This window comes from Balaenoptera borealis, assembly GCF_965194805.1.
Source record: "Balaenoptera borealis genome assembly, chromosome: 1".
Taxonomy (NCBI): Eukaryota; Metazoa; Chordata; class Mammalia; order Artiodactyla; family Balaenopteridae; genus Balaenoptera; species Balaenoptera borealis.
Genome location: NC_138860.1, coordinates 49869498 through 49896101, shown reverse-complemented (window position 1 = coordinate 49896101; position 26604 = coordinate 49869498). Strand labels below are relative to the sequence as shown.

Sequence of the window (26604 nt, the reverse complement as noted above, 5' to 3'; positions counted from 1 at the left end):
GGCTGCAGGCTTCTGCACCTTTTCATATGCTGCTCTCCAGGGGGAGCATGGCCGAGTTTAGGGATGATCCTTAAAGCTGACAGCATAAAGAAACTCTGCAGGCAAGAGAGAAGGGCAGACGCTAAGGACCTAGTGAAGGGGAAGCATGAAGTTAGGGGCTGGAGTAGGAAGAAGGCTCTGTCAGCAGGATCACAGTTTGTGGAAAGGTGGGAATCAGGCTTCTACACAGGGAGATGGGCAACATAAAAGTTACGAAAAACAGGAACATTGAACACAACATGGTCATTGGTGAATTTTGAGAGAGGTTCAGGTAGAAGATGGGAGAGAAAACTGGATCATAAAGGGACTGGAAAGAAGGATGTGGAGGCTCCGGCTGTAGCTTCCTCCCCAAGAAATTTGGCGTAAGAGGCAGAAGAGCACCAGGATGATAGCTAGAGAGGATGTTGCGTCAACTGAAAGGGCCTGTTGAAGTGAATGGGGTTTGAATATATAAACTACTAAGTAAGTGTCTCATCAGAAGGAATAAACAACTTTCGTTTCCTTCTCCTGTCAAATAAAAGGAGACTGGAGATGCTAATAAATCACTCCAGGGACCTTGTTAGTATCAGTCGCCTGCATTTTCTTCCTCACTCTCAGCCCAAGAAGACTCTTGCAGCTTCAACCCCAGCCTACCAGATGGCAAGGTAACAAAGTGCAAGAGGATCCCGGAGGATAAAGGATCGCTCCCCCAAACCCTAGCACCTGCCAGCTACTAATCTAAAGATGTATATTTCTAATGCTTCGTTCTCTTTATATTTTTGGAGTTTAAAACATCAGAATGCAGGCATGTGCTCTGAGGAAAGCAGGATTGGGGGTTTTGTCAGCAGAAAACACGCGCACACACACACACACACACACACACACACACACACACACACACACGTAGTCTGTTCTCATTTGGAAAGCCAGTTATGAATGAGCATGGTTTCCTGGGTAAGAAATTCGCCTTTCCTTCCCTCCCAAGCAAGTCTGACCTCATCTGTCATTCTCCGTGTTATGGAGGATTAGTCTGAGACTGAGAACAGGTTGAAACATGCCCAACAAAGAGGCCCTGGATGCTGAGAGGAGGGAGGGAAGCTGAGCAGTTTTAGGTCTCTTAAAGCAACTGATGAGAGGTTAAGGAGACGAGGGTAGGAGTGGGAGAGGAGAGAGGGGTGGACGGATGGTGAAGGCAGGAGCGACAGATGTCTGTGATGATTTCAAGAGAAACACAAGACTAAAATAAACTCAGTCAGAAAACAGGAAGAATGTGAGAAGGAGAAAAAAGGTAATGAACTGAGAACTGCTGTGTATTTGATATAGTGCCCTCCGGATGGAGAAACAGCATTATCCCCCAGCAAAGTCCTCTGGAACATGGGGGAAATGCAAAAGAATTAAATAGCTCTACTCGGTGTGGGATCATTTTGTGCTGAAGCTGGAGGAGAGATTTACCGAGCAGCACCATTCCTGAGCCTTCATCACAATTTTTGAAAGGACAAAAAGAAAAAAATAAAATGTAATTCCCTGGCGGTCCAGTGGTTAGGACTCCGTGCTATCACTGCTGAGGGCCCAGGGTTCAATCCCAGGTTAGGGAACTAAGATCCCACAAGCTGCGCAGCATGGCCAAAATAAATAAATAAATAAATAAAAAAGGACAAGATAAGGCCCTAGCTTGTTAGGCTTTCCATGCCTAGACCACCAAGAGACAAAAGCAACGCAGAGCTCAAAAGTCCTCCAGTCGGTTTGCTTTCTGTCCTAATTAGCTGAAGCTATTTCTAAAAACAAACAGGTCATCTCCTCTATCAGATTCCCGAGAAGCCCTCTTCCCACGGCTACCTGCATCCAGTGCCTTCTCATGACTTTGGTCTGCTTCCTGGTCTGCTTCCTCTATTCGAGTTCCTTCTCCGGCACCAGGGCTGCAGACCTTGGCCTCACCTCATCCCGCCTCCCCCTCTTAAACACATCCAAACATCTTGCTCAAGCTTCTAGCCCTACCTCCACCGTGAAGCTCATTTCCATCCCCTTTCCAGTCCCCACTGTAGCCTTCGTCATTCTCGACTTCCAGCCCTTAGTACTTCAGTCGTTCTCCCCTTTCCCTCAACCTCCCTCCCCCCAGCATTACTGAATAACTAATGGATTACTCAGCTTACAATATAGTTTTCGGGTATTATCAGCCTCTGACTCAAAAGCCTCTAATGACTTCCCATATTCTCTATGAGCTCCTCTGCCAGCTGGGCAGCCTTTCATCCAACTGTCATTTAGTGTCTACTCTGTGCCGGGCTCTAGGTACAAAGATGAGTAAGGAACTTGATGTTTACAGGGGAGAGGGATGGAAAACTCATTATAATTCAGACTTCATACTGTGGTGATAAGGGGATATTGATGAGGGTTGCTTAACTCAGAGTATCAGGGAAAGGTTCCTGGGAGGAGGAAGTTATTTCTGTGCTGAGTCCCCAAAGGCAAATTGGAGTTAGCCAAGTGGCCAGTAAGAGGAAAAGCATTCCAGGCAGATAGAGCTGCCTGTGCAAAGGCCCTGAGGCCAGAGAGACGGTAGTATCTGCACATCACAAATGCTTCATTCCTGTTGGAGTGTGAGTGTGGAGTGGGAATGGCTTCGTGGATTAGAAGAGGTCAGACTACAAAAGGCTAGGGTGCCATGTTAGGAGCTTTGGTTTCATCTTGGAAGACGTGGGGGAGCCAACAAGGACGGCTTCTAAGTAGGGGTGGGACCCAATCGGATTTGCGTTTAGCTCCATCACCAGGCTATAGTGTGGAGACAAGATGGGGAGTGGAAGAAGAGGAAAGCCTGGAGGCAGGGTGAGGCAGGGCCAGTTACAGGGCCGTTCAATAATTCAGGTGAGAAATGACGGGACTATTAGCTGCAGTGGTCCTTCTCCTAGGCACATATTATACGTTGCCTTGTATTGTTGTTTAGGTACATGTTTTTTTTTTTTAACATCCTGAAATTCATTCCTTCTCCCTTCCCCACAGGATTGTAAATTCTTTGAAGGTAAGTGCGGGACCTTAATCTTATCTATGTAGAGGCCTTTCAGTACCAGGATCTGAATTGATATCAGCTGAACCAGAGAAAGTGGGAAAAAAAAAAAAAGGGGGGGACTAGCCCAGCAGCAGTAGGCAGGGGGAAGCTCACAGCCAAACAGAGAAAGGAATGTGAGGTTTCTTTCACTCAGACCCCACACTTCCTGCAGCCCAGCTGGGCTCCCACTCCGGTTTCTGAGAAGAAAATTCTGAGTCACCTCTTTCTTCCTAAATTCTCTTCCCCCAAAGGGTTTGAAGGCTGTAGGGGTATTGGAGTAGGGAGGGTAGCAGCACCCTCTGATTCTTTCCCCTTTTCCCAATATAGACAAAGAGCAGTGATGTTGACAATGGCCAAACCAAGAAGAATGTAGCCAGAACTGAGCCCTCTGTCTCTGAGCCCTGAGCCCTGGGACCTTGCTTCCACTGAGGGTGGAATATCACTTGGAAAGTAGGCAGAGGGTGGTGAAATTAGCCTTGAGAAGCTGGGGAGGGGTGGGGTGCTTGAGGGAAGGCAGACATCCTCTCACAGAGTGAATAGAATCAAATCCTTTCGGCCGCTTCTCTGGTTACCAGTCTGTCTTGTAGGTAATTGCTTGTTTACTCACATCCAGATCTCAGAGGCCCGTCGGACCCTTGATGCTCTGGGAGTTGTGGTTTTACCGACCCCCCTTCTCCCCTCACCTTCTCCACTGTACTGAACCCACTGGGAAAGAACAAAGACCAGAGTTCAAGTTCTAATGAGATCTCCAGTGAGGCAGAGGTGATAGTCTTCATTTCGTCCCAGGCAGAGGGATGTTGAAATCCCAGAACCAGCCCTTAAATTGGCTGTTGGCCTGGTGTGCAGAATGAGCACCCTGGGGAGGTGGGCAGACCTGCGGAACCCAGTTTCTGGGAGAGGGGCTGGGAGTGCATATAGCCCTTCTGGGTTCATTTCTTCCCCAACCTACAGTCTCTCCCCCAGAGAGGGCCTTTGAGTGCTGCGATTTAATAAGTCCCTGAAAGTCAGATATCACAAGTCATACTTTTGATAAACACAAGTATGCAACTTGTAAAGAAAACAGTAGAAGGTAAGTGAATCCTCGTATCCAACTGGTAAGAACTTGGACTAATGCTCCCAAAACAGAGCAGACAGATGTTAGTCCCTTCATTAACTACGGTCCTTTTCTGCATTTCTATTGTGAGGGATGATCCTGTATTAGTTTAAGTAAGACTCTGTGCGTCTGGAAACCAGCCATTCTATATAAACATTGACACTTGCTAGTAAAAGGCATAGGTATGCAATTCATATCTTCTCTTAATTAAAGCACATTATCACTTATTTACAAATGGTTAGGGCTGTAATAAACTACCCTTAGGAGACACCCCCCAACTCAAACAATCAAACAAAGATAATTTACTATAGAATCTCAATGTGAACCTAATTGAAGAGTTTACTGCTGCATCTCCTTAGGGATATTAGGTCCCTTAAGGACTGCCTTGATCTCTGTTCAAGTTCAGTTCTCTCTTTTGGCCAGGGCCCTGGGGAGGCAATCAGAGTACTTGGGCAGGAAGAAGAGGAACAGTATCTTCAGTGGCCTGTGGAGCATCTCTGCCTCTTCCTTCCCTCCACTATACTCTGCTCTAAGCTGTACTTGTGGCTCCCCAAAAAGCCATGTTTTCCCAGGATTCCTCTGCCTGCAACGCTTTCCTCAAAAACCTGCTGGGCCAATTATCCTTGTAGACACTTTTCCTTGCTGTAATGATTTGTTTACATGTTTCTCTTCCTGACCAGACTGTGCCCTTCCCATCTCTAAATCACATTCATCTTTCTAGTCCCATAATCCAGATCAGAACCTAGCACATGGTAAGTACTTAGCGTTAGTTGACTAGATGTTGTCTGGGGAGACTCAAGTGTTGGTTTGGCCCATTCACAATCTGTGTGACTTTCAGCAAGTCACTTAATCATTCTGAGTTTTAGCTCTTTCATTTAAAAATAAATCCTGCCAATTCCAACTCACACAGTTAGGAATTAAAAATGAGACAACTGTGGAAGTGCTGAACAAAATGCCAGGTGGCAGAGGTGGTAGGAAGGGTGTTCAGCTCCAAGCAAAGACATATTTGTCTTAGTCTGCTCATGCTGCCATAACAAAATGCTACCGACTGGGTGGCTTAAACAACAGAAATTTATTTTCTCATAGTTTTGGAGGATGGAAGTCTGAGATTAGTGTGCCAGCATGGTTGGATTCCAGTGAGGGCTCTCTTCCTGGCTTGCAGACGGCTGCCTTCTCATTATATACACACTCTGGTGATGGTGATGGGGAGATCTCTCTTTTCCTTCTTCTTATAAGGCTACAATCCTTATGAACTCAATTTGAATTACCTCCTAAAGACCCTATCTCCAGATGCACATTGGGAGTTAGGGCTTCAACATATGAATGCAGGGGCTGGGAGCGCTATTCAGTCCATAGTAATATTAAAGGAGATTCAACAGCACATAGAGCCCTTCAGTCCTGCCCCCAACCCCCTCCCCCCCAGCTTGCACATCTGGCACCTCTCTGAGTCCATGCACCCTCTTGTCTTGTTCTCTGGACACAGATTGTCTTTCTGGTCCTGGGTCAACATTTATTCTTTTATAACTCCTTTGTCTTCTGGGCTGGGGTTTTGGTGCCTACACTTGGAGTGTGTAGTAGTTGAAGCTATCTTATAGGCTAAGATGTAAAAAGGGAGTCATCGGGCGTTTTGATGCCAAACGGAGCCAAAGATATAGGAGTGGCCCTGGAAAAACAACTGAATTTCTTCCCCGATTCAGAGGTGACTGGAAAGAGGTTGTCTGTGTCTTACTAGTATATCTGGAGAAATAACCAGTAAGGTCTTGGGAAAGTATTTTGCAGCTACAGTATATGAATTGTGACTTGTATACCAGTCCCAGTAACTGAAGCATTTATGTGGCATATCCTATGGCTTACGAAGAATACTTCATATTATCTCATCGTCACACTAATCATTTCTCAGACGAGGAAATTTAGGCCTAAATGGCCCAGCAAGTCTCATGCTTAGGTCCTCTGACTGTACATCCCCTAACTCTTTTGATCATACCAAGGTAACCCCACTATACCACTTCAAAGAAAACACAGGGCTTTAAGAATCAGCGAAGCTAACTTTTTATGCTCCTCCACTCTGACCATGGATAGCTGGAAACTTATTTGCCCCATATGAATCCTTTCTTCTGCTTTGGAATTTTATCCAACTTGAAGTAAAAAATATGTTTGGAATGAGGTAACATTCTTAGAGGAAAGGACTTTACAAATGCAGAGTATTAATTATTTTATTAGGTTCCTTTGATTTGGGGCCAAATTTCAAGGGACCCTGAACACTTTCTTAAGTGTATTTCCTTGGGATGCCCTGCCCCCCCGGGACAACTGAATGACGGAGGCACTACTGTATCTGGTTTTAATCATATCCCTTCATAAACGTTAATTTAGTTCAGAACCTTTTATGTGCCAGGGGCTCTGCCCTGCAGGAACTCACCTTCCAAGAAGTCAGGGGTAGACTCTGCCCCTGCAGAGGGATGGTGGAAGTGAAACTCTCTGGTCTGCCCCTTTCTTTCCTCCACGCCTCCCTCCCCCCATTTGGTCGGTCAAAGTCTCAGTTCTGACCCAATCACCCTGGGAGCTGAGACACTCTTTTGGAGATCCGCAACACTCCCTGCACACCACACCAGCAAACCAAAGCGCGAGGGTAACGCAGGGTGGAAATCTTCCTCTGGGAGGGGAGGTGTGGGGGCGTCAATCCCACCGAGGAGCTACAAGGACTTTTCACAGGGTGCAGTGCAGGGGCTTCCTGGAACGCACGACCCCGGCGCCCGAGGGCGATTCCCCCTCCAGCCCAGTGCCCCCTCGGCCCACACTTCCCGGTTTTTCCCGGCCCCCCGCCGTCGGGCGGGAGAGAGCTTTATTTTTCCGGCCCCCCCTTCCACGGGGCTGCGCAGGCCGGAGACCCTCCGCCAAGGCCTCCGCCCATCGCCGGAGGAAGGGTGGGGAGATTCGGGGAGGATTTCGAGGGGCGGGAGGTCAGGCGGGGCCGGAGGAGGCTCCGAGGAGACAACGCGGTCGGCGCGGTGCTCCCGCAGGCTCAGCCGCCACGGAGCTTCCTCCCCTGCTCCCGCCTTTCCGGGAGGGCAGGCGGCGGGGAGAGGAGATTTCCTGCGCCGGCTCCCGTGGCGCCTGAGGCCGGGCCCCTCGGCGGCCCCGCCCGAGAGCTGGCCGGGCCTGGGTTTGGGCCGCGGCGTCTGCGAGAGTCCGGGCCTAGCGCGCGGCGCCGCAGGCCGGAGGGAGGGGGCCGGCCGAGCGGCGTTCGGAGCTGCGCCCCGCCTCCTTCCTCTCCCTCCCCTCCTCTCCCTCCCCTCCCCTCTCCCCTGCCCCTCCCCTCCCTCCCCCGTTCCCTCCCACCATGCGCCGCGACCGCTGTTGCCAAGGTTACCGGGGGGGGCGCGCCCAGGTGGGAGGGAGTCGGCCTGGGCACTGGCCGGCGGACCTGCGCAGCGGGCGGGGCGGGGCGGGGAGGGCCTGGGGCGGGCGGCGGGGGCGGGAGTCGCTGCCTGGTCGCCATGGGAACGGCGCAGCTATTTCCAACCCGCGGGTGGTGCCAGTGGCGCGGTGCCAGGGTGCGAGGGTATTGCAGGACAGCGGCAATCTGCTGCGGCCTGGGACTTGACAATGCGCCCCTTCTGTAGCGCGGGGCCCGCCCCTCGCGCGTCGCGCCTCCTCCCCGGCGCTCCTCGGCGGGGAGCCCGGCCCCGGCGCTTCCCGGCTGCACGTGCTGACCCCGCCGCCGCCCTTGCCAGACAAAGCGGGACCCTCCCAGGAGAATTTCCTTGGTGCCCCCCTTCACTCGACGGACCCTTTGATTTCCTGCCACTCTCGTCGTCATCCCTCACTCGTCCCACCCCTCACAGCTGCCTCCTGGAGTGCCTTCTCTTTTGTGCTCGCCAGCTCAAGTTTGGCCCTCACTCCAGAGCTTTGCCTTAAAAAAGACTCCATTTGACCTTGCCCCTCCCGCACTCTGTCATCTCCTTTGCTAACTCAATGCTTTTGTTATGAGGGCGACTGCTCTCTTACCTTTTCTGTTGTCCGCTGGCTCCTCTACCTAACACAACCTACTTTCTGTCCTCAGCCTTTTCAAGACTTCCAGAAACCCTCTTGACATCTCTGCTTCTTTCCCAGTTTCCTTTCTGCCTTTTTCTCTCAGAGGACTGTGGACAGCAGAAGGGAGATTGCAGATGGCTACCTAGATTGAGCCCCCTTTGTATCTCGCTGACACCACCCTTTTTTCTGCGACCTGAAATCGCATTACTTGGGTACCATGGGTGACGCTCTGGTGGGATTGTGGGAGTTCTGCTGCTGCCGCCACAATTACCCGTCTCTTTGATTGTAAGCTTAAGTAAAGGAAACTTCTGGGAACTGGCCAAAGACCCTTGAAATGCAACTTGAGGAGTAAACGTCTCTGGCTTGGTCACTCTTTGCTTCAGGTCATACATCAACTGCCTCTTCCCACCTCTAGACTCCCTTCACCCCGTCCACGCCCCTGCCCCCCTCAACATAGCATTGTTCATCCTTTTGGCACCAGCCCTAGAAGAGGAAAGGGCAGGTCCTCCTCCCCAGGAAGGAAGGTGGGGCAGAGTAGCTCCTGCAGGAAGGGAAGGAAAAAGGAGGGAAGGAAGGAAGTGGCCAACAGAAGAAGGTGGAATCCGGTGGGAGGGCTTTGCATTGTTTTAACTCCTTTCCTTTTTAGCTCTGCAAAGTCAAGCCCAAGGTCATCCCAGAATCAAGGTTCTGCTGCCATCTCCCAGAACCCTAGCTGGGACTGCCTGCCTGAACCTGAAGGGGACCATCAGAAGCTTTGGGGAACATATTAAAGGGAGGTGGGCAGAGTTCAGTGTATGCTGCAGATTCTAAGCACTTACATTTTTTGTGTATCCATCTCCTTTTGTTTCTTTTCTGTCCAACAAAGTCAGCTTTTATTTTGCTTTTTGTCCCATAAAAAGCCCCAGGGTAGAACTATGCCTCAGGTGAGAAAAATGTATCTAACATTTTCTGAGGACCTTCTACCTGTGAATCTGCTCTTATAGTCTGTAATACTTCACGTTTACTATACCTGGGGCTTTATAGTTTATAAAGGTCTGCCACTTAACTCTACCTCATCTCAACCATTATTATTATCCTTACTTGGTCCCTTTCACCCACTAACTTTATAACTCAGCCTTTCAGGGCATAAATATTCATCAGTATTGCTCCCTAATATCCCCTCCTCTCCTTATCTGGCCAAGGCCCAAATTGCAGGCCCCAGGAACGCAGGTAAGGAAGAGCCTTGGTCCATTTTAGGCCTGTGGTCCAGAAACAGTTATAAACTAAAAGAGGTTTGTCATGTGACTATTATTTGCATAGTGTATCATCTTTGCATCTCCATTCACTTAACATCCAGATGCCTAGAAAACTGCCAGCCAGTTTTTTGGCTCTACAGGCATCTTGTTCTTTGAAAGCCTCAGAGTGAAAACAATTGATTTGTGTTTTGGAAGAGCTTGTCTGAAACCTAATCCAAAGTTATCCTGCTGTTTTCTTCCCATCTTCTGGATTAGTTAACAGTGTCCTGAACACTCAGCAGAAGGCAGAGGGAGTAGGTTTTGTTTTTCTCAGTCTGAGAAAGCCCATCCTTGCTCTCTCTGTTAAGCATATCCTTCTGAGAGGAAAGTGTTATCAATAACATTTCGATGTCCTGGGATGGGGCTGAGGGTCAGGAACAGAGCCTAACAACCTAGGATCCTTTTGTGTTTCTTCTGGTTTTAAGTTGCTGTCTCCTTGGTGGAGGAAACTATGAAGAGGGGTGGCGGCCTGGCTATATGGAGTTGGGACATGTATGGGCAGAGCCATGGGTCTTGGCTTCCTTTTCTTCTGTCTTACTTACCCAGTGCTCTAGAGAGAGTTTGCTACCGCCTTCAATTAGCAAGCCAATCTGCAAGCCAATCTGCCCTGGGCACTCCCTCCGGGAACTTACACTCTTGCAGAAAACACAAGCTCTGCAAACAGTTCATGTGTGGAGGGGTGTGGGACTCAGCAGTGGGGAGGGGAGATTTCTAGTAAATAGTAGAAAAGATTTTTCTCATAACTAGAGATCTCAACTATGACAGGGGCTGGGCTGCCTTAGGTATTCATGGTCATGGAGATGGTCAAGGAGTCTAGGCTAGATGTCCACCTGTCAGAAATCCTGCAGTACATATTCCTGTGCTGGGTGGAGGGTGAATGGATGACCCCTACGGGTCCCTTCTAACTCCAAGAGCCTGCCATTTTGAAATATATTAATGATCCTAGGCAGCGTTCAATGAATGACTTGAAATTTATAGGGATTCCATTCATCGATTATTTATTGAGTGTGTACTTTGTGCTGCTGCTCTGCTAGATGCCGTGGGAGATTCAGAGATATGAATGGTGGGGTTTAAGATCTTTGCAAAGGCCACTAACACTCAGAGCAAACTGAGGCAGGAAGGGTTCCAGGCCAGAGTGAGAGGTCCTGTCCCCCATTACTTCTTCTTTTTTTTTTTTTTTAATTTATTTATTTATTTATTTATTTTTGGCTGTGTTGGGTCTTCGTTTCTGTGCGAGGGCTTCCTCTAGTTGCGGCAAGCGGGGGCCACTCTTCATCGCGGTGCGCGGGCCTCTCACTATCACGGCCTCTCTTGTTGCGGAGCATAGGCTCCAGACACGCAGGCTCAGTAGTTGTGGCTCACGGGCCCAGTTGCTCCGCGGCATGTGGGATCTTCCCAGACCAGGGCTCGAACCCGTGTCCCCTGCATTGGCAGGTGGATTCTCAACCACTGCACCACCAGGGAAGCCCCCCTCATTATTTCTTAATCAAAGCCCAGAGGACAGCATCCTCTTACACCATTGCCTTGTGATTTGTTTCTTCCTGAGATGCTGGATTGAAAGATTTCCAGGGCTTTTGATCTGGAGGAGAGGGGCAGAAAAGAGAACCCGTCTTAATCCAGAGAGAAGTGCCAAGGGGGTGAGGCCATGTCTGGAAGGGTGAAAGCTGGGTGAAGATAGACAACACCCCCTGCCCCCCAGTCAGGATATGCTGGGATGGGGACAGGCATGAGAACTGGGAGGAAAATGAGGTGGAAACGAATGGGCCCCCGTAGGAGGAGGTAATGAGGTGAATCAGAAAAATCTGTCACTGAGATCCAAGAAGAGACTGGGAGCTTTCATCTCTCTCGGTCTTTTTAAAAGATGAGATGTGTCAGTGAGAGGGCCTGGATTTATGAAGACATCTGTTTTGTTGGCTCCTACCAGGAGCCTGGGGATGGAGCAGGTGGGGGCTTGCTATGGCTGTTGAGAAAGATGATGATATCCCAGCACTTGGGCAGCTTGGAATCAGCTCTGGGGTCCATCTTTCTTTTCCCTTCTTTGGCAAGAGGAGTCCTGCTAAGCCCCAAGAACTCCTTCCCTGGCCGGTGCTCAGCACCCCATCCTCCCTCTCCCTAGGCAGCCTCCTCAGGAAGAGTCCGGGCACCTGTAAGCCAGGGAGAGTGGTGGGGTGGCGGTGGAGGGGATCACTGCAGGATGGTGGATGTCTGGGGAAAGGGAAGCGTCCCTCGCAAAGATTCTGATTTGCTTCTCTATTCAGGGGAGCAACTGGGAGTCAGTTTAATTAGAGTCCTTGGCATCCTTGGGGATGGAAACCTCTGCTTTGTTGGTTTACATTTGTGTGTGTCCTAAGTAGCCTCCCTCCACCACTGCCCTGGATACTCTCAGAATCTTATGCCCAGAATGTCCTTTAGGGGGTCATGTCTTACAGCTCCAGAAGCACCTGGGTGTGTGATTACAAGGGCCTTTCCGGGGGGAAGGGGTGCAGCCTCATGCCCTTAACCACGACTCCTACTAGCCTGCAGCTTCTGTTGGAATATTGGTCTACTTTGAAGCACAAGCTTCAGTTCTCACTGAAATGCCAGTGCTGCCTCTGTGGGAATGATGTCGCCCTGGATCACCATCTGCTGTAAGGAGCAGACTGGCAAGCACAGGAGGGCCACCCAGCACGGACCAGGAACTTGCAGGAATGGGATCTAGGACCAGGGAATTTTGCCGGGGGTAGGGACAAGTCAAGGGAGAAAAAAAAAATCCCAAATACCAGCGCTACGGTTAGGAGCTGTTTTTGAGGTCTTCACTCCATCCCTGTGAGCGGAAGGACTCTGAAGCTGACCCCAGGTCCTGGCTGCAGGCTCAAGGTGTTCAACCACCTCTGAACTCTAGGTGGACCCTCGACTGTGGCCTAGGTCATCTCAGAACCTCTCTGGGTAGGAGGATGCTGGCATGGAATTTCATTCTGCTCTGAATTTGAGAACAGGAAGGCTGCTGCTGGGAGTTTTGCTCTTGTCTGCATGCAGATCATCGCAGTGTTCTTTGCTTTGAAGAATGAACGGAAACCAGGGGCTCAGTTTGACAAGGACTCTGCAGGGAGATTGCTGGATGCCGTTGTGGGCTTCAGGAAGCTCTTCTCCTGCCCAGATGATGGATGTGATGGGCCTCTGCAAAGGAGGCAGCCAGATGCTGGTTGCTTTTCTGGTTTTAGCCTTTGGTGGTGGGGTTCTGCTGGAAAGCCCTGGTAAGTATTTCATGCAAACCAAAGGAGGGCCAGAGGCACCACGCCTGAGCTCAAAGTCCTCAATGTCACAGACCTCTGGACGGCAGCCCTTGGATTTCTGCCTGCAATGGGCAAGGCTGAAGAGGGGAGAGGCTGAGTTGGCAGCTGAAAGAGATGGGGTAGAGGATGGACTCTTCAGCCCCAGAGGAACTGACCTTGAGGCTGGTGCATTCAAGGTGCACTTACGCAACGAACACTCTTCAAGTGTTGAGAGCTGAGTTGTTGACATGTAACCCAGGCAATGCAGATCAGCCATCCTCAGGTGCTCCAAGGTCACTGGGGTCTATTTCTGTGTTGACTGGTTTTATCTCCCTTTTTGGCTGAGATGTTTGAGAGCTAATTGGGCTTAGAGGACTAAAAGAAGTTTGCCTTCACTTTCAGAATTAAATCCAAATGCTTCAGGATTAGGTACTCAGGTCTTTGTGGTTCACCCCCTGCCTATCTTTTCTGCCTCATCTTTTGACACTATCCTGCATATATAGCACCGTCTAGTCACACTGAATTATTTGCAGAGCATGGCATCCTCTCATTCCTCTGTCTTTGCCCATGCTGTTCCCTCCCCCTGGAGCACACTCTTCCCTTCCCCAACTCCAGAGATGCCTGGCCTTCCAAAGAACTTGCATCTCATCTTTTTCCGGAGAGCCTTTCCTGATGCCCCCCACCCCTCCTCAGTCTGGAGTAAGATGCCCCTTCTGTGTGCTCCAGAGGGTGTGAGTAACCCTAACCCTAATCACAGCAGTTACCATATGAGATTGTGGTGCTTTGCTCCTGTGTCTCAGTGACAAGAAAACAATTTCTTCTGGGGTTTCCCAGTGCTCAGCACAGTGCCTGATATACAATCAGCACTTGTGTATTTGTTCAGTGGCTAATTGCCTGTGTCCCCTGTGCCCCCTCCCTTCCCCCACTAGAATTTAAGCTCCCTAAGAGCAAGGATCTTGCTTTCCTTGTTCACTGTTAAGCCCCTGTGTCCAGCACACAGTATGCCTGAGATAAATATTTGCTGAATGAATGGATGGGAGTCAGGGACTGTGATTCCCATTTTGGCTCTTCCCCTGAGTGCCCTGGAGATCGCGTGTAAGTTACTCAGTGTATCTAGGATGGTGTGGGGGGGATGTGCGGTGGACCAGAGCACTGCCCTTAGGCACCACTTCAAGCCTTCAGTGCCTGGGACCTTATTCCAGCCTTTGCTGCTGTGGCCAGTTCTGTGCAGAATTCCTAGCCTTGTGCATATGCAGCTCAGAAATACAGAGGAGTTAATCCTCTGTGGGACAACTCTTGGCCAATGGGGAACCATAGCCAATGGATAAATGCGCTCCCCCTTTCTTCTGGTGGATGATTTTTTTTTTAACACTTTTTGTTGGACTATAGCTGATTTACAATGTTGTGTTAGTTTCAGGTGTACAGCAAAGTGAATCAGTTATACAGATATATATATATTCACTCTTTTTTAGATTCTTTTCTCATATAGGTCATTACAGAGCACTGAGTAGAGTTCCCTATGGTATACAGTAGGTCTTTATTAGTTATCTAGTTTATGTATAGTAGTGTGTATATATCAATCCCAGTCTCCCAATTTATCCCTCCCCCCTTTCCCCCCTGGCAACCATAAGTCTGTTCTCTACACTGGTGGATGATTTTGAGATACATTTCAAAGTGTCCTTAGATGGTCCCATAGGACTGGTCAACCAGTTGACCCTTATGGACGGCTTCATAGTGTACCGTCTGTATTGGTGCTCTCTCATGCCCTGTTTCTGCCTCCTTGGATCACGTTCTCAAATATACTACTCACGTATAATCAGGCTCTGCTCTTGGGGGACCCAGGTGAAGACAGGTTCCGCTCCTGGCTCTGCTACTTACTAACTTTGTCTTTGGGTCAAACCACTTAACCTCTCTGCTTCTGTTGCCTCAGCTGAAAAATGGGTGTTGTGATGTCACCCAATGTTTGTAATATTGGATAACATATGCGAGAGTGTCTGCTTCAGTCCCTGCATATATTAGGCACTCACTACAGGTCCCTTTCTTGTCCTCCTGCCTGTGTTTGTAAAAAGGCCTCTTTGTGAAGAAATGTGGCTAAGCGTGATCCCTGCTCCAGTGGGAGCAAAGGGTGATGAGACCGGATGACCCAGGCATTTGGCAACGGGATCATTCTTCTCTGGAGCATTCTGTAAACATTGGTCAATGGAGTCTTGCAACATTCCTGACAGGTGTGAAGTGGGAAGAGGCCAGGGTGTGGAGGCAGGGAGGGGCCCAGCGTGTTGCTCACAGGGCCAGAGGTGGTGCGTCTGAGATGCTCCTCTGGCACAAGCGGAGGCCCCATGTGTGGGGTAGTGACTTTCAAGTTCTCTTTCTGTTCCCCATTTGCCTTCCTATCGACCCCCTCGCCCTCTCCCGGATGACGTCCTTCTGCTGCAGAGAAGAATCCCGGTGTTTTTCATCCTTCCTCTCTGCACCCACCCCCCATCCCATGTTTTCCCTCCAAAAGAGCTTGAGTCCCAAAGCAATGAAAACTCATTTCTGGCCCTACCATAGGTGATGGGAGTCAGTTTGGGAGACAGGAAATCTGCTTGGCTGCCCCTTAAATTATACACTATATGCCCCTTTGGCCTACAGGTGAGGCAGGTCCTGGGCACATTAAGCCCATTGGCTACTGGGAAGCTCTTTGGGAAATGACTCAGGAGGGCTGGGTCAGCCTTCTTGGCATTTAGTCCTTACCTCTTTGAGCCACAAGGCCTCTGCTTCCCACCCTCCCTGGCGCTCTTGTGCTCCGCGAGCAGCCATGTGCACTGATGTGCAGAGAGATTGTCTCCCTCCTCCCAGGCCTCCTGGCCCTAAGGGACCATGCGGGAGGGAGGCTGGGCCAGGGTGAGTGTCTGGATGTCACCCCACCACAGAGGGGGCCCCTTCCCTCAGAGCCACCCCCCACCACCTCCCAGGGGACTGGATTCCCGCTCTTCCGGAAATCTGGCACACATGCGGCTCTGGCCGGGTCCCCTGGAGGAGCCCAGGACGGGGAGGGCCAGTTGCCAGCAGAAGACAGGGGTGACTGGGGCTGCCCTGCCCCTGCCTCCTGCCTGTCCCGGACATTTGGAGCCCACTCCCAGCTGGCCAGCGAGTCCTGCCCTCTGAGCTGCTTACTGCGCGCAGCCTGTGCCCGGAGAGACCAGTGGCTCAGCTTCCTCTGCCTCCCCCCTCCCCCTTTCGCCACCCCCCCCCACCCCCCACCCCCCCGCCTATGAGTCACCAGGGAGCCGAAGCTCAGGGAACTTCCTCTGGAGGGAAGCCACTGAGAATGGAGAGGAGAGGGAGAGTGGTAACAGAGAGAGAACTGGCAACTAAGTTGCCAGGGCCTTTCACCCCTAGGCTCCCGATTCCGGAACTGCTACACTAATCCTGGCATGAGCATCTAAATCGTCACACCTGTGTACACCACTTGTATGTGCAAACTTCCAATGTAGGTAGCTGGTCCTCAGCCTAACTCCTTCCCAGCCCCAACCCTCCTTTCCGTGTTCTCCAGTCCTCTCCATACTCCAGACCCTCGTAGCTGATCAGATCGTGTGGGTCGTGACCTTTTCACGGGGGTTCTCAAAGTGTGGACCGACAGCATTGGCCTTGCTTGGGAACTTGAAATGCAAATTCCCAGGCTCACCCCAGACCTATTGAATAAGGAACTCTCGGGATGGGGCTCAGCAATCTGAATTTATCGCCCCCCCCACAAGCGATTCTGAAGTTTGAGAACCACTGATCACAATGGTGATCACAATGTCTGCAATAGTCCGAGCAGAGAAACCCTTGTCCAGAGCCGGGAGGCCAAGGCAGCAGCTGCCAACTGCTCTCACAAGCCAGGCTTCCTGGTGAACACCCTACAGCTCTCAGAAAGTGCTGGAGGCCCCCACCCACTGACAACAACCCCAGAGGCATGCAGAGATGCTGAGCAGGCACTTCTCCCTGATGTCTCTCCCGCTGGGAGTGGGAACCAAGAGAGAAGGAGACATGCTCTTCCCCCGAGGGCCTGAGGAAGCTGGGAGAGGGGCCGTGAAAGGAGCAAGGGGAGGTGGCTTCTCCTCGAGGATGACGTTTGGGGGACAGTGACTTGAGTGAGGCAGCATGTGAGCTCAGATTTAAAATACTGTGGCGGTTCTGACTGTCTCTGGAAGGGGCACCTGTGATAGTAGCGTTTGGCAAGTTTGGTGAGTTGGGTGGCAATGCCTGATTTATGGAGGAGGAGAGTATTGTGGAAGGAGCACTGGATGAAGAGTCAGGAAACATGAACCCTTCTTCCCACTTTAGATACATCTTTGTTGTAACTTAGGGTAACTCTTTCTGGCCTCAGTTTCCCAACCTAGACAACAAGAGTAATATTGTCAACTTTCATTTACCTGAAAACAATGCCTTGAGGAAAGGCTAAGAAAGACCTTTGTAAAATTTTTTTTGGAAAAAGTTCAGAGTGTTTAGTATCAAATCACACAATGCTAGGTTTAAAAAAATCTCTATTTTGTGATCTGAACCCAAAGTACAAGCAGAATCAAGGGGTAGTTTGGTATGCTGGAAAGAATAATTGTCAGGAAGCTTGGGCTCCAGTTTCAATTTTGCCATTAACCAGCTGTGTGATTGTGGGTCAGTCACTTTCTCTCTCTGGGCCTCAGTTTCCCCATCTGTAAAATGGGGATATTGGATTAGCTTATATCTATTGTCATGCCAAAATTTAACAGTCTATGAGTCCATGACTTTGATTAGTTAGTCCCCATGGTCTGGATTCCCAGGTGGGCGCCATGAGGTTCTGGCCTTTGCCTCATGGAGGGAGAAAAACCAAAGAAAAGAGGTGGGCCACATCAGGATGTCATTGCTAGAGCCAGGATTTTGGACCCAGGGCATGGAGGAAGGCAGAGTGGAAAGCTTTCTGGAAGGATGACATGTCATTCTCAGAGAGACAATTTGGTGAAAGCCTGGGTATTTTCTTTTCACCCATGAAGCCTAAGTCAGCAACTCATAAACAAGGCTTCCTGACATGGGATGGAATTTTCTTTTACTCTTCCCAACCACAGTTGACAAAGTTGACACATGGAGACCAGAAGGGGGAAGGGTGGGGGGTAGGGGGTGTGGCTTAACATCCTCAACTCTACAACTCTACAACTGTTCCTCATCTTTAGCCTGGCCTTGAGCGGGCCACTCAGAAAAGAGGGCAGAGAGCAGGCCACTGGCTTCAGGAAAGAAAAAGAGAGCCCAGCAACCCCTTAGCAAGACCAGCGCCCCTGCATCCCAAACATCACCTCTGGTTCTCTTGGCCATGGATGTTCCCTGCCCCGACCCAGGCCAAGGGGGTGTGCCCTGAGCCTCACTTCCAACTTTCCTCCTTCTTCTCTGGGGGCCACTCACAACTTTGGGGAACAGCATAAGGGGCAGGGCTGGTGTCAGAGCGCCCTGGGGCTCTCTCAGGCTATAGCTTCTACTCCTGGGAAGAGCCTGAGGCTATTTCTACTCCCTTAGTCAGCACTAGGCGGGAAGGGTGAGGGCCTGGGAAAGGCCAGTGGTGTGAGCTTCTGTGGCAATTGCTCCTCAGTAAACACAGTAATAGCAGGTTTGGGATTATGATTGTCACCCCTGATAATTATCAGCTGCAGCGCATTTCCTCCTATGCGGCCACACCAAGCTCATCACAGCATAGGGGGCTGTGGAGGAAGCTCCGGATTTCCCAGATCTCTTCCTACAGTTGCTAGGCAGCTGGGAGTCTGTGCTGGAACAGGGGGGATCTCATTTAGGAAAGTCTCCCCAGGTCTCCCAAATCTCTGAAATCTAAATCAGTTGTTCTCCAAGTGGAGACCTTGGATGACTGACTGCTCACCTGGCCAGGGGGGAGGACGTCAGAGGCTGTCAATGAATAAGAGACCCAGCCAGCCCGGGGGTAACATGGGGGAAAGGAGGCTGGTCGGGGAGCCACCCTTCTGCCGAAATGCCATAGCTGCTGTGCGGGGCATGGGGCTGAGTTCACGTGTGCTACCGCTGTAGCTAGTCGGGATGAGAAGCAGCTCTGCGGGGGCTGCCTGGTACTGGCTGGCCAGAGGGGTCTAAGAGGTGACCCAGCAGAAGAGAAGACAAAGATGGGGAGGAAGGTGGGTTCGTGTAACTTGGCTTGTTTTAGTGGCAAGTCCCTATGGGTGTGTTAGGTAGTAGGCCCTAGCGTCTTTTGCTCCATTCCAGTGCTCCATAGACCAGTTGTTTGTTTGTTTGTTTGTTTGTTTGTCCATGCCTCGCAGCATGTGGCATCTTAGTTCCCTGACCAGGGATCGAACCCGTGCCCCTTGCAGTGGAAGCACGGAGTCTTAATCACTGGACTGCCAGGGAATTCCCTCCATAGACCAGAGTCTGAGATCATAGGGGAGGAGAAAGCTCTTGGAGTTGCCTTAATTTCTTGCTAAAGGTGATGTAATTTGGTGGCCAGCCAACTGAATTTTCTATGTTAAAGGACCTAATGCATTGTCTTTGGCATGACTTAGGAATCTACCTCCGAGACCCTCAGCATCATAGGCTGAGACAGGTGCAGAGTGGGGAAGGAGGGGAAGAAGCAGCAGGGACTATTGGCTCCCAACCCCCGTAACTTTGACCCAGTGTGCATGACATTTTCCTGTTGAATTCTGTGGAGTGCGTGTAACTCTGCTTACCTGGAGGGAGCCCCTGGCTCAGAAGCAGAAACAAATCACAAAGGAATGAAAATTCAACAAACCTTCCTTGACCATGTGCTCAGATGGGAATGGTGCTGAGTACCAGGAGGAAATGGGGACCTGAGGGAGCCAGTTCCTTCCCCTCCGGGAGCTCACAGTCTAGCCAGGGAGGTGCCACTTGCAGACTGCAACTAGAGGTGATTTTTTCTTCCTGGGAATGAAACCTCCTACAGCAGCGAGAGGTTGGGGCTTTGTCCTAAGGTGGAGGTAATAAAAACCTGTTTGTCTTCCCAGGGCAAGATGTGCCTCAGGGCCCCTGCATGTCAGTTTACCTGAGTCAGACAGGAGCACCTCCCTGTCTCTGGAATCTCGTTGGGGCAGGGAGGCTGTCAGGACGCGAGAAGAGGCGAGGTGCATCCCTGGCGTGGGAGCTGATGAGGTAGATGCAAAGAGCTCCTCTCTCAGCAGCTGGTCTCCTGGAAACCCTGAACACGGTCCTCTCCACATAGCCAGAACTGCCCTGAGGAGACCATGATGAACACGTGCAGTAAAGGTATTCAAACAAAGAAACATCTATGGTCACCATCACCTCCAGGTTCAGCGAACATTCAAGGAATTCCCACTATGTGCCAGCTAGAGGGCTTGGCGCTTTCCCATGGCTATCTTATTTAGTGAACATTCTCTCAATAATTCTAGGAAGTAGGTATCAACCCCATTTTACAGATGAGAACACAGGACCTGGGAGACCTAGGAGTACTCACCAGACTCAGTGAACACAGTGTTGCTTACAAGTTCTATAGGACACCACCTAGATGTCCTTCAAGTATTTCAAACTCATTTTATCCAAAACCAAGTTCACTATTATCATCTCCTCCTGGGTTCCCTGCCTAAGTGAATTGCCACTGGTCTAGCTGCCTGAAATATGGAGGTTAGCCTAAATAACTCCCTTTCTCTCATCCCTAATGTCTGTATTCGTTTTTCTTACCATCTAAACATCTCTTGACTCCACTTCCTCTTTTTCATTCCTGGGTCCACTGTGCTCATCCAGGCTCTAATAATTCATCAGCCAGTTCATCACATTGGCCTCTGCCTGGAGCCATTCCCACCCTTTCCCGTCCAACCTTCTGCTGAAGTGTACCTCTCTGGAGCTTTCAGGATAAAGGCAAACCCATTATTTTGACTAAAAGGCCCTTTTGGACCGGACCTTGATCACCTGTGGTGCCACGTCTCCTCTCCAGGTCCCCAGGCCTGGGACCTGTTCGCAGTTCCCTCGTGTGCAACACGCTGTCCTGCCCGCAGGTTTTCTCAAGCTGGCCTTTCCCCCCGGACTGCCCTTTGTCTCTGCCATCTCCACTCACCGCCCCAACTCCCATTTACGTCTTCTGTCCTAACCCGAGCTTCCCCCGTTTTGGTTAGCGTTTCCGGATGCCCGGGGTGGAGACGGTTGCCCCTCCCTTGTGCTAACCTGTCCCCAGAATGGAGCTTGGGTCTCTGCTGCCCAGAAGCAGAACGATCTGGTGCTTGACCACTGTTATCTGACGAACGAACAGCCTTAGAAAATAATGCTTTAAGTGGGGGAGACGCTGCAACATACCAATTACACAAAGAAGTTGTATAAAACTATCTGGATAAATCGTGGAGTTCATTATTCAAAGGAACAGCGTTAGCACTTGTTGAAGCCCCCAGTGGATGGTGCCGGGCCTTTGCGTATGTCGTGTCGTCTAATCAGCCGGGCTGGGATGGGGCACGGACAGCCTAGATGGCACAGCACAGTCACTCAGCGGTTCCCTGCCAGACCTGGGGTTCAAATCCAGGCAAATACTCTGCTCCTTCCACTGCCTCCTGTGGCCTCTCCTGTTTGGAGGCAGGTTTTCCAGTGTGGGGATTGTCTTTTGGCCATTCGGGGGCCTATCAGGACTGTCGCAAGGGAGGCGATAGGGATAGCGGACCAGGGATGAGAGGATCAGCAATGCCTGAGGCCCCACCACTCAACCTTCTGATTTTTCTCGTGTGTATTCATCACACCTCACCGAGTCTCCCCAGAAGCACAGTTCCTACAGTGGGATTGTCACAGGTGGCCCTGAAGACTGAGGTTGCTGTGACTTACATGTCCGTATCAGGCACGTGGGGCACAGGCCTGAGTGGTGCATAATCAGCATGGAAAGAGGGAGAAATAGAGCGGAGCCCATGGGGGGTGGGGGGCGGGGGGAGGGCCTCCCGGAGCCCTGGGGGAGGGGCCTGCCACCCACCCCTCTCTCTTCACTCTCAGAAGAGTGCCTGGTGTCAGTGGGTGCTCAGCACAGGATTGTTGCATGAATGAAGGAATGATGGAGTGAGTTCCACGTTTGTCAGGTAGGAGGAGGAAGTATTTTCCCTCTTTCTTGGGCGTCTGCCCCTCAGCTGGGGGCATTTCTGCCATAAGCCATCCCAATGCTCCGCTGTTCTCCCCTTCTCCCCTCCCCCTCCCTCACTTCTCTCTTCTAGTCTCACTACCCGACCTGGGCGATAAGCATATTACTTTACCTTTGCTAGGCTTCAGGGTCTCCTCTAGAACAATTCCTTCAACCCTGATCCACCAGACATTCATTGTGTTCCTTCCCTTGCTCAGCAAGTGTGAGGCTCTGCCGGCGTAGAAAGGATGATGCGACGTGCCCGACCTTCTGGAACGCAGGCCGGTGCGGGGGCCGGCTGGTCAACAGGCGGTTGCAATGGAGTTTCATTAGAGGTGAGAACGGTGAGGGACATCCAAGAAGACTTGGATGATGGTGTTCAGGCAGGGCTTCTTGGGGGACGTGATATCTGAACTGAGCCAGGAATACTTGCACGACTCTGAGAGTGAGTCTCCTTAAATTTTGTACCCTAAGCCTCTATTTTGCCTTATTTTAGTCCCAGCTCCAGCCCTGAGGAGTTAGTAGGAAAGGGAAGATAGTGACTGTGAATAGAGCACCTTGCAAGTAAGGGAATCGCGCAGCAAGGGGCGGAGCCCTGAGGTGAGAGCCCCCCAGGATCCTCTCTGGAGGGGGCAGGGTATGGGGGGAAAGTTCCTGGTGCCTGCACCTCATGGGTCATGCCCAAGAGCCAGATGACTGTCCCACTCTCAATGTTGCCAGTGCTCTTGCTGGGGAGAGAAGGTACTTCGAGGTGGCATGGAATCAAGTGTCCTGGGCAGTGAAACAGCTGACACTTACCTAGTGCTTACCCTGTGCACTTCACGCACATGTCCTATGAAGTAGGTACCATTACTCTCAGCCCAGTTCCACAGATGGGGAACTGAGGCACAGAGAGGTTGAGTAACTTGTTCAAGGTCACACAGGCAGCACCTGGATGTGAACTCAGGCAGTCTGGTGCTAGAGCCTGTGCATTGAACCACTGACTGTTCTACACTTCCTAGTGATACCTCTGAACAACGGGAGAGAGTAGACACCCCTTGGGCTGTTCATAAAGATGGCTACAGGTATGACATTTTTGAAAGACTCCCATTTTATCTTAAACATTCACATACATCTTGTACCTATTGCAAAATAAAATCCCTATGTGTTTAATCAAGCAATGCCTCCCACCAAATAATCGAGTAAGATCAATGCTCCAGAGAGATGTGCCACATTTATCCCAAAGCACTGAGTATCCCCAGGGACACAGTCTGTAGTGGGAGAGGTACAGCCAGCACAAGTTTCAGAGCAGGAAGAGCTTGGCCCGGTTGGAGGAGCTGGACAAGGAGGAACTTGAGCATTTCCCAGCGGCGCTGCGCTGCTTCCCTCCCTCCACCTCTCACTGTCTGAAGTCAGGGCGCACCCTTGGACTTCCCCACGTGATCCTCACTGCCAAGGTCATCTGGGAACTGGCTACTCGCTCTTTGTGGTCACTGGGCTACCTTGTTTACAACTGCTGTTCCTCCTGTTCCTCCTCCTCCTCTTCCCCCTCCTCTTCCTCTCCCCCCCTCCTCCTCTCCCCCTCCTCCTCCTCCTCTCCCCCCTCCTGCTCCTCTTCCTCTCCCCCCTCCTCCTCCCCTCTCCTCCTCCTGCTCCTTCCTCTTCTTCTTTTTTCTTCTCTTCTGGAGGAGGCCTCCCTGAAGGTCACGTGAGCCCACGCACATGAGCACAAGCTCTGGGGAGTCTGTTCCATCTTAGCCCACAGCACTTAGTTCTCTCCATTCTCCCAGTTCCTTTCTTTTCTAGAAGTTTTCATGTTTGCTCATGGTGAACCACTGCAGGAACCCCCTTGTATGGCGTTAAAAAAAAAAATCACAGCTACCAGCACAAACCCAGCATTTCAATTCTCCTTTCTTTACCCTCCCAATTTCCAAAGAGTTCTCCCTCCTTGGCCAAACAGTTGGCTGCCTTCTTTATGTTTCGGACCTGATGTGCTTCTTGCATGGCCGACGGCGAGGCTCTGTATAGGGCCATTTCTATACTGTGGAGGAAACTGCCCCAGCCTCCTCCCCTCTGATGGCCTGCCCCGCTGCCTGTCACCTCTGTGGCCTCCTTGGCGTTCACCTACTCAACCAGTGGAGACTTACCGATGAGGACCTGCTGCTGTTCGGGCGCTGTTCCAGCATGGGGCATGCTGTGGCAACCCTTTCGAAGCTTACATTGTTGGGGAGGGTTGGGCAGTAGAGGTGGATAAAAACAAAACCAAAAATCCCCATGAAGCAAATAAATAATATACTTTCAAATAGTTATAAGTGCTATGAAGAAACTAAAATAGGATAATAGATAGAGTGACAAGAGGAGAGAGACAAGAAATGGCAAGTGCAAAGCCCCCAGGCCTTGGCAAAGGCTTGAGGACAGGAAAGGAGGCCAGTGTGGCTGGAAGGCAGAGTCCGAGGGGAAGGGGGCGGATGAGCCGGGAGCGGGTGGCAGGGCTGAGGTCACCGAGGGCCTCACGTGCCACAGTGAGGAGGTAGATTTTCTTTCACATGTGCTGGGGGAGTAACACGATCACTTCTTGAAAAGGACCACTCTACTCTGGCTGTTGTAGAAAGCGGATTTTAGGGACCAAGAATAGGAACGAGGAGACCAAGTTGGAGGCTGTTATCGTGACCCAGGTGAGCTGGGTTGGTGGGTTCAGTTGAGGGCAGCAAAGGGGGAGAAAAATCAATAGATTCAAGATAGATTGCAGAGAGGTAGCCAACAGTGGAGTGGAAGATGCTCTGATCTGGGACTCAGAAGTCCTGGAATTGAATCCTGAGCCCACTACCCACGAGCGGTGAGAGCTCATGTGAATGAGTCTCGTCTGTACAATGAGGAGAAAGGCAGCTGCCTCCCTCACTTCTCGGGTGGGAGGAGGAGAAGACGAATGCGCCCGGCCTGGCACCTGTGTGACAGGGCTCCTCCACGTGGCTTGCGATGCTGAAGGTTGGGTTGAGTAAAGTCTAGAGAGGTAGCTCGGTATCCCTGGGAGTTCTCCCCTGTTAAAAGGGTGAAAAGGACAGATTCTCACCCAGGCTGCTGGCAGTAGGCCCACCCTCAAGGTAAGTCACAGCTAGCTCAGTGTCGACAGTGAAGGGAGTATTTGGGGATCGTCGCCTTTCAAAGTGGGAAAGTGGGTCTGGGCAGGGGCTAGGAGGTGCCCAGGGCTGGCAGGAGAGAGTGGCCTGAGGGGCTGATGGTGGCAGGACAGGGTGGGAGGGCGGGACCTGGGGCGAGCCTGTCACTCTCCAGAGGGGGGCAGCCAGTGACGGTGGCTCTGGCCATATGTGCTTTGGTCGTTGAGAGAAGGAAGGCCGGGGAACACTTTGATGTTCTGACAGAAACTCTCAGCAAGGCTGGGTTTTGACCTTTCGCGGGTGGAGTAGGTCAGTTTTGAGCCCTTTCCGCGGAAGTTCTGAGAGCAGAGATCCCACCCTTGGAAATCACCTGTCCCACGCTGGCTTGTTGTCAAGACTGCCTGCGGCCCTGTGGGAGCTGGCTGACCCGGGAGCAGGGAGCACGGACCTTTATTAAGGCACAGATCAAAGGTCAGGGTAACATGAGCAATATTCATGGGCTTCGCCCCTTTCTCTTGAGCCTTCTGAAGTCTGGACTCTGGAACCTCAGGTTTCTGGAGGGAAGTGGAAGGGAGCTGACATCAACTGTTCATCTACGGTATGCCTGGCACCAGGCCAGGCACCATACGCTACTCACGAAGTGTTGGTGAAGTAAACATTATCTCTATGTTTTTTTATACCAGGAAACTGAGGCTCGGAGAGAGAAAAGCATCTTTTCCCAAAGTCACATGACTGGTAACAGGAACCCGAGGCTGCTTATTCCACAGCTCCTGCTCCTGCACAAGTGTCTCCCGGAGAGGCTGGGATCTGTCCCCGCCTCCGGAGGGGTCCTGGGATCTTGATTTTTTAAAAAAAGTCTCTTGGGCACTTGCCATGGCCAGCCAGGATTGGAAACTTCCGCCCTCCACCCCATGGCTTTCCTGAAGGCCTTAGTGGGGCAAATGGAGCAAAGAGAGAGAGTAGGTACCCATGTTTGGAACATTACCTTAGCAAGACTTACAGACTCTCAACTGGAAAAGAAACTAAGCGGTGTTAACTGGCTTTCTGGCTCTGCTTGGGAGGAGTCACTGAACTTCTCTGAGCCTCAGTTTCTTTGTCTGTAAAATGGGGATCCAAATACTTACCTTGCAGGACTACTGAAGGGCTTGGGATATTGCAGTAATGACTTAGCTTAATGCCTGGCTCAACTAACTATTGAATAAATGGTAGCCATTAACACTATTCACTGCATCATCAAAGCATTTTTGCGGGGGGCAGTGAGTTGGGGGACAGTTAGCTCCTCTGCGGCCCACTCAGCCGTCGCTGAGGCCCCTCCTTGGCACAGCCTGTTCCACAGAAAGAGCAGACTGCCAGGCTGTCTTCCTCCCTCCTGGGAAACCCCTGTGTCCCTACAGGCCATTGGGCCCTGGGCCCTGGTATTGAGGCTCAGACACGTGGGGACACTCTCTGCTTTTCAGCTGGTGAGGCTGCCCCCCTTCGCGGGCTGGCCCGGGGGCAGGCTGGGCAGAGGGAGCTGGCAGGAGGAGCTGGCCTCGTGCTGAGGAGGCTGGCCCTGGGCCCCGCTCCTCTGCCAGCTGGGTGGCTGGGCCGGGCGGCAGCTTGGACAAGCTCGCAGGCCCAGCGGGGACCTCTGTGGGGCAGCAGCTTCCCCGAGCCCCTCTGCTAGCACCAGGCCATCTGGTGCCTCTGTTTCCTTTTGTGTGCCTGGGGGGCAGGGAGGGAGGCAAAGGGGAGGAG

The 26604-nt window shown here is 51.3% G+C and overlaps 1 long non-coding RNA gene across 1 annotated transcript; it reads left to right on the top strand.

Moving 5' to 3' along the window:
• Window positions 1-895: 895 nt before the first annotated feature.
• LOC309628939 lies at window positions 896-26088 on the top strand. The gene is made up of 5 exons (XR_014244791.1): window positions 896-6774; window positions 19677-19935; window positions 21652-21734; window positions 21991-22107; window positions 25551-26088. It is a non-coding gene; the product is annotated as an uncharacterized lncRNA (long non-coding RNA).
• The last annotated feature ends 516 nt before the right edge of the window (window positions 26089-26604 follow it).